The 8,451-nt window shown below is 39.9% G+C and overlaps 1 protein-coding gene across 1 annotated transcript in view; it reads left to right on the top strand.

Annotated features, from left to right (window-relative positions):
* Positions 1-406: 406 nt before the first annotated feature.
* CCDC186 (coiled-coil domain containing 186) overlaps positions 407-8,451 on the top strand; it is a 48,514-nt gene continuing 40,469 nt past the window's right edge. Inside the window, exon 1 of the mRNA XM_082674025.1 lies at positions 407-584. The gene's annotated coding sequence lies outside the window, so the exon portion shown is untranslated. The remainder of the gene's footprint in view (positions 585-8,451) is intronic.

The following is an 8,451-nucleotide window of genomic DNA, read 5'->3' as shown; positions in this document are numbered from 1 at the left end:
TCTCATTTTTATAACTTTATGTCCCTGACTATGATGAGTAAGGGCCAAAGGGTTCAGAGGGAACATCTCCAAGGAGCACGCTCTACAGGAAGCAATAACCTGCTTGGGCCGAGGAGGGGCGTGAGAGATAGGACGGAACTAGAGGCGGGAGAACCGGTTCGCCGGGTCGACCGGGGATGCGGGGTAGTGGGGGGGTGCCCAGCAAGTCTAACTCTCGTGCCTGGCGCTCCCGGGGTAGGAGACAGCGCTGCGCCAGCCCCGCCCACTGCAGACAGGTTACCCAGGCACCAAGGGGCGTCGCGTCACGCCGCCCGCGCCGTGCTGATTGGCTCCTCCAGGGAGCCCCGCCCCCTCAGCTGTAGTGGGGCCGGCTTCAGCGTCGCCGCCATCTTTGTTGATGTGTCAGCTCTGCGGGGGCTTGGGGAAGTCGCGGCGGAGGGAGCTTGGTGTCGGCCCTGTTACTCATCGCTGCCCCCCGCCCCTGCACTTCCTGTTCTTCTGGACCCCGTTATGGAGAAGTTGGCCTCTACGCGGGAATTCCAATGGCCTCTTTAGGGGTGTGGCCTAAGGCTCGAAGAAGTGGGGTAAGTGCCTGAGGGATGCCAGGGGCGGGCCGGGGAGTCGCGGTGGCGGCGCGGCGGGCTGCTCACCTTCCGCTCCGTCGTGCCCACCTTCCGCTCCGTCGTGCCCACCTTCCGCCCCGTCCTGCAGGTCCCGGGGCGGCTCCCTGCCTGGCTTCTCTAGGGGGCGAGGCGAGCGCTGGGGGAAGGAGTTCGGAATCCCCTCCTCTCCCTGCCTCCCTTCCTCAGTCCCGGGCGCCGGGGCAGGCGGCGGCCGAGGGGTCGCCGGGGGCCGTGAGGGCCGCGCCTCCAGAGTGGTGCCTAGAGAGCGGCGGAACTTGGGCCACTTGCCCGGTCTCCTAATGCGAACTGTAGCTAAGCCCTACCTGCTCGGCCATCCCTCATAGACTCAGTCGCCTATTTCTCCTTTCCTCTCCAAGTTCACTGTGTATGTGTTTTATGTTGACTGTTAGCGACTTTTTAAACTCTCTTCCAAACACTTCCATTACTGTGATTTTAAGTAATTTAGAGACGATTCTTTGGGATTGTGGATATGAGAGAAATCGTTCTTGGTGTTTATGTTGCCTTTTTTCCAAGGACATCAAGGCATTTGATAAACCTTGGTTGGTAAGGATCATGTTTCAAATTTGAGCCTCTCTCAAACTTGTAAAATGGTAAAACCCCTTCTACATGTTCCCTAGTAGCAGTCTTGGGGAACAGGTGTAATTATTGCTTGGCTGTTAACAGTTTAATAACTTGAGCTAATATTTACATTTTGATATTGTTTTGAGGAAAGAGGCCTGGATTTGGAACATTTGGATTACCTTTGACATGATAATCTTGTTACTTAGGAGCGTTGTTTAGAAGGCCATGCAGCCCCAGGCGTTTGGCAGTTTTCTCCGCGTATGCGTGTGTAACGTACCTTTGATGCCTAGCTTTGTTATTTTTTCCGAAATGATAGGTTGGGAGTTTTTCTAAGGAAATTGTGCGGCAAATTAGTGGAAGTGTTTCAAGAGGTGTGCTGGTAGTCACTCAAAAAGAAAAATCTATTAAGTGTTTAGGTATGGTAGTTGTGGGTGCAGCCTTCCCAACTACTAACTACACTGTCATATTTGCAGTGTGTGGGAAAGGTTAAGGTTCAAGAGATATTGATAGTAAAACTGAACTATCTGCTTGTGTATAAAGTCTGCTCGTCTCTGTACAGCTACTTTCCAATTCTTTACCCATCATTACACAAATAGAAAACAGTGATGATTGGCCTCTTTTTTTTTTTCTTCCTTTTTGGTCTTTTATTTTAAATTCAGTGACAGTATTGAGTGATTAACAAATTTTGCAGTATAAAGAATTAAAACTCCTTATTACATTGTAATAAGCAAGCATGTATAATTACTGAAGATTCTACCTGGAAATGCCTGGATTGTGTTTATATTGGTTTTATTCTTTTTAAGACCTTGTCTAATTCCTGATACCTGGATATAAACTCAGAGGTTTCTTTAAACAGCGGAGATTCCTTAGAGTTTCATTGGTATTTCAGAGGCTTGTTCACTGCTAACAGGAAAGGAGTGGTGTAGCACAGTAACCACTCTTTAACCTTTTAGTTCCTTCAACCATAAACTAAAGAGTTGTTCTTTGATGCTGTACAGTAACAGCATAGCTGATAATGATTACTTATTCACTTTAAAACCATCTATTTACAGCTACATGCTGACATCCTGGAATGAAGGTAAAACAGTGAAGTATACTCACTCTTTAGGAAGAGATGATAGGTTGAAGCAGCTTTTATTTAGAGATTTAGAAAAATCATCTTTCCCTTTGAAGGGAATCATCTTTCCCTAATTTGTGCTAGTTTTTCAAATTCATTTAACAGTTTCATGTTAAAGTAAGACTGCTTAGTTCTGTTTCTTTTCTTTCAGTAAAATTTAGGTCTTTCTTTTATCCCTTATCTCTAGCTTTAAATAATTAAAGCTGATTCTTGAGTTTCTCATAAACATGTCACGCTGCTTGCAGTGTTGGGAATGTTATGCTCAGTGTCGTTTCAGGGCAACCTTGGGAGCATAGATAATTTAAATTTGCAAATTAACCCTGTAATCTTATCATATTATTGCAAATGTCACCTTTGAAATTTATTTCTCAGCTACTGAGATTTTAAAAATCTATTTGGGCTAAGAAGTAAACAAAAGAAAAAGTATTGGCATGAAGGGGCAATAGACACAAAGTGGAAATCAAACCCAGCAAAGTATTGATTGGATTGTGAGTATAGTTGTCAGTCATTAAGGCACATGAACTGTTAAGTCTATTTCAGGGATGATTATGTAGTAGCTAATGAATAATTTATTTTTTTGGTAAACTACATTGTACCAAATTAACCAAGCCCAGGCCAAAGGTGGCTTCAAAATTTAAACATTAACCAGAACTTCTTAATATAATATAAGGCAGACTTAAAACTTAATTTTTTTTTTAAGTTATTAGCCTTCCTTTTTGAAAAGGGAGCTATAGGCCAATTACCGCCCCCTCTTTTTTTTTAAGCTTTCAGATTTGGGGGGGAAATTAGCTGAAAATACTTTTCATGTCTTCTTAGACTTATTAAAGTTCATTTGGTGAGCTCTGTACAAGTAGCTTCAAACTGAGATTTCTGTATTAAAATTTTTTCTATTTTAAAACTTACTATTAGAGATACATAAAATTGCATGGATCTAAGATACCAAACTGATAATATGACCTATACTTGATAATGTGATGTATGATGTGGCTACTTACTCTCTTTTTCCTGGAATCTTGATGGACTGTAATGTCTTCTGTTTTCATGTCACAGGATTTGGTACTGTTTGGGGTGGGGGTGGGGTATCCTGCTGCATCTATTGCCCTGAGTCTTTTCAACATCTTTTTTTTTTTTTTTTGGTGATATAGTGTACACACTGTAAAATTCACAATGCCCTAACCCTTGGTTGCAAAACTAAACAAATCCCTACAGGGATAATTGACCTTGGCCTCATATAATATGCTTTTTAACCTAGTGGACTAAAGACAACTTTTAAGAGCAAGTAATAATGTTTCACGTAAAGGAAACTCGGTATATTAAATTTTACCCAAAAGCTTAGTTACAATGTGACTACTTTATAAATATATCTTACTTTTGGTAAAACTAGAGTTCTTTGAAATAACCAGTTTTTAATTGCTTCTGATTTTAATTGCCGTTTTAGAACCTTGTTACAACTGGTCGGAAAGATAGGTCATTATTTTGTTTATGCTGCTTTCAGAGTGTATTCGGGGAGTGTGTAAAAGACCTTTGGATGTACTTACTTTTCCTTCAAAGGACAGTAAACCATTATATTGAAGAACAGGAGTGCCCTCACAGGCTCAACTTGCTTATCTTAATGGACATTATTTGAGAAGCTATAGCTGGTATTATTTGAGACTTTTTAAAATTTAAAATTTTTAAAGTTTAAAATTTTTAGTTTGTTGTAAGTAACACTTATGCTGAACTGAGTCACATGTTTCTGTGGGACTTAAACACTCATGCATTTGGACTTAGACACTCATGCATATCTTATACAGCTTCTGATGGAACGCTGACAGACCTTCAAATTAAAATACTGTAAACACAAGAGCAAAAGATTTAACATAGATTTTATATGTTGGTCCACTACACCAGAGTGTAAACTCCAGAAGAGATATCTGTTTTATTCACTGCTGTGTTCCCAACACATAGAACAGTGCCTGAACATAATTACATGCTCAGTACATATTTGGTGAATGAATGAATTAATATCTAGTTTAGAAATGTATTTCTGGCTTGGTACTTTTGTATGAGGCTTGTATGTTTGATAATCTATTACCAAATATCTGTGGATTGGATTCATTTGTATTTGCATTTATTGAATAAGCTTAAGTTCTTTTGTTGTTGTTGTTTATACTGCTGTTTACTGAGAAACAAGAAATAGTACTAAAAGCTGTTAAAGACAGTGTTTTCGTTTATAAGGCTTTTTGCTTGGAAATAATTTTGTAGAATTGCTAGTTCTTTGATTAAGAAATAAAATCCAAGGTGGATAATGGTTGGCTTTAAGGCAAGTAAATGTTTCTCGACCAGTTGCCTACAGCTGACGAGCTCCAGTAAGAGCGAAACCACTTCTCACTCCACTGAAACAATTTTGAAGTGTGAATTGGTCCTGTAGTACTGTGTCAGAAACAGAAACAACTCTCAGGGGGGAAAATAGTGCTTGAATTAAGAGGAATTTTGTGACTGCTAAATTTAAATACAGTATTTTCCCCTAATGAGTAAGAGTTACTAAAAAGTCAAATAACCTGTGTTACTTCTTACCTCAAAGAAGCAACAGATATTGTAATCTGTAATTGTAGTCGCTATATCTATATACATGAGTGTGAATTTGATTTATACAAGCACTTCTTAATTAAAACAATCTTGTAAACAAATGTCTAGTTTTACATCCTACACCTTTAATCTACTTCTAGGCTATTCAGTCCTCAGTAGCTTTAATGATAACTACCCCCACCCCTAAGAAAAAACTTGGACAGCAGCCAAATTGGCCTATATCACCATTGCCAACTGGAGGCCCACAAGAGGAGTCAGCTGACTCTTTTTTCCCCTGGTTAATCATGGACAATCAAGCTCATCATGGCTCTCTTCCCCGTACCATTCTTGTACAGTTATTTACTCTTTAGTGATGGCTTTTTACATATATACACATAAATCTTCTTTAACTTCTCTCCTTTTTCTTTTGCCTCCAATCAGTATTCATTTGAGCATCAGAAAACTATGTTTGCAAGTTAAGTGATTCTCAGATGCCAGTTCATCTGAAGAGTTTTTTCAAAGGTCATGGGCATATTACTGAGCAACAGTATAGAAAGTGCTTGTCTTTTTTTTTTTTTTTTTTTGTGGTACGCGGGTCTCTCACTGCTGTGGACTCTCCCGTTGCGGAGCACAGGCTCCGGACGCACAGGCTCAGTGGCCATGGCTCACGGGCCCAGCCGCTCCGTGGCACGTGGGATCCTCCTGGACCGGGGCACGAACCCATGTCCCCTGCATCGGCAGGCGGACTCTCAACCACTGCGCCACCAGGGAAGCCCAGTGCTTGTCTTTTGAGGTTGAACTAAGCCTTCTTTAATTTACAGGAGGATAATACGTAAAACAGTCCAAGCTGAGGTAATTATAAAAAATTTTTTTTTTTTTAACCTAGATGAATATCCAGCAGAATGAGACCTTTTTGTTGTTCTGTACTGTCTTACACATGACAAGTCTTCTTACAACCTGGTTCCCACCTTCTAAATGTCCTTCAACCCCCCCCCCCAGCTCATTGTGTAAACCCAATCCCACCCTCACTGAGAACCACTGAACAGCCTTTGCAAGAATGACTGTAAAGGTAGTAGAGAATATATTTGTTAGATTTATTTATCTATTTATTATTACTATTATATTGCTTGAGATTTAAGAAGTTTGATTCAGTTCAGAGCGTGGTTCCTCTTCTTTGCAAGAGATCATTTAAAAGGCTGTTCAGAAATGTCACAAGGAAAAACAAAACAAAACAAAAAAATAAACAAAAAAAGAAACGTCACAAGGAAGGCTGCCACTATGTACCTGATGAGTATAAATGAAGTATGTTTTCATTTACATGAGAGATTATTTTTGTACTTCTCATGAGGGAAAATTTGAAGGAAAATGTGGCCTTAGAATACGTCCTTTAAATATAATTAGGCTCTGGATAGACTGAAGGGAAGAATGTTCTAGATTAGAGCAAAGCCATGGAAATGTTAATGAGCACACTGTTTGGAGGAATCTTGAATAGACTGGTCAGGGACTGGCAAAGTATAATACTATAGTGAAGTACTAGGATTTTAGGAATGTGTTGAGAGATAAGATTGGAAAAATACTACAACTGGTTTATTGAGGAATTGCAACTCTGAGGTATAAACATGAAATGCTCACATCCCCTCCACTTCCCTCTGAGGTGCAATCCTTCAATAATGTCTTGGTTTGATGTCATAACCCTTTTGCTGCCACTTTTGATAACCAGAAAAAACTTATTCCAGAAATTAAGACAGGTTTCAATCGCTTACAAAACAAAAGCAACAAAAAATGTTAATCATAAACTCTATCATCTCCCTAAAGAAGTGTTGAAGCTGTTAGTTCCCAGCTGCTTGGATTAAAGAAGAAGAGGTGTAATTTGGCTCTAAAATATGTTCCCTCTCCTTTCTCTAACTAGCCCTTTTGGAGTTGGGGGAAGAAAACCAGCCAGTGGAGGCAGAGTTCTCACTCTCTGAAACTTTAAAGAGGGAAGAGATACCTCTGGCCTTACTCTGGTCCATCTGGTTGTATTTGATGGTGGTCTCTGGAGGTGGTATGTGTGGATTTCTGGGGGGCAGTGTTGTAGCTCCGTGGACCCTTGTGCCATTGAGGACTTGCTTCATAGGGCAGCTCCTGTTCCCCTTTGGCAGAGCCTATGTAGTATATTCTTCAACCCCTTCTCTGGATTGGGTGACGCAGGAGGGAGGAATGGAGTGAGACTGAGAAACCAACAATTCAGTGTTCCGGGTAGGAAGTTATCAGGCCTGGGTTGGGTTGCAGGTTGGGGACAGTGACAGTAGAAAGGAGGGTATAATTGCAGGAGACATGAAATTAGTAAAAGAATATGAGGCTAAAGGAAAGGAAGGAGTCATGACTAAGAAAAATGATACCATTGACAGAAATAAAAAAAAGATTATCTGGGGGTACTCAATTTTAGGAGCTATTGTTATGATTTTGGATTTAACCATTTTTGAGTTGAGCCATTGGAAATGCCTGTATTCATTTGAGATTTTATTTTATGTAGAGATAGAGTGAAGACAAAGAGATAATTCATTATCTGTAACTCAAGAGCACAGGAATGAAAATAATTAAAGTGGGCATCAACTGTGAGTTTTTGGTTTAAGTTATCAAAGTGGATGAATTCTGGGAAGGAAAATAAAGTTGAGGACTGAACCCTGGGGAATATGAAAGCTGGATGAGAAGATAACGATTGTTTGCGTAATGCTTTTCTGTTTGCAAAGCATGGTGCACAGGCAAGAGCCTTAAGAGTTCTCAAATGAGAGGTTTTTTTCACTTGCTATCTATGCTGGAGAGTCACAATGCCTTCGTAGACTCATTCTCTTTTAAATAGATTCTTTATCTGCTTTCCATTACATTTGGTCAGCTCTGAATTTGACTTAAGTAGATATCACATAGCATTGACTAGTTATGATGTTTCTAAATTAAGATTTCAAATTCAGCAGCAACACGTTCACAAGTTGTATCTTGAAATTAGTTACTTTGAAGAAGATAATGTAGGCGGCTAATGTCCCTGTTTGAGAATTATTTTACTTTGTCCTAGATTTGGAATACAGCATACTCACAAGGCTTTTTGTTACTGCATTTATTTGTATTGCCTAAACCAAACCTTTATTGCTAGTGTGGACTTTGTCTTAGTATGCAATATATGCAGCAAGATAATAATGATAATTTGTTTCATTGTTTGGAAATATGTTTTACAGGTAGGTAATTTATAGTATTAAGGCCAACGTCTGTATTAGTCGACGCCAGAGTATTTAACAAACAAGCTGGTTTTCTTTCCTTTCTTAGAATTATTCTTCCCATTTTCTGCATTCCTAGTCCTCAAATACTGCTTTTCTCATATTACTTCTTGCTTTAATTCCACAAATATTTGAAAACCTAGTATGTGCTAGAAATTCTATGGTATATCAAGTATACAAGTCTGTCATGATTTATCGTCCTTCTTAACAACCTTCACTCCTGCATATCATTCTGAGGATTCTACCTGACCATCTTCTCTTACCCTTTTTCACCATCCTCTGACCACCACCTTCACCACAGACCAACGTAAACATGTATCTTTCTTTTATT

The sequence above is a fragment of the Grampus griseus genome (assembly GCF_964374135.1).
Source record: "Grampus griseus genome assembly, chromosome: 16".
In the NCBI taxonomy this organism is placed as follows: Eukaryota; Metazoa; Chordata; class Mammalia; order Artiodactyla; family Delphinidae; genus Grampus; species Grampus griseus.
The sequence above is the reverse complement of the archived record's forward strand: the minus strand, read 5'-3'. Positions and strand labels throughout refer to the sequence as shown.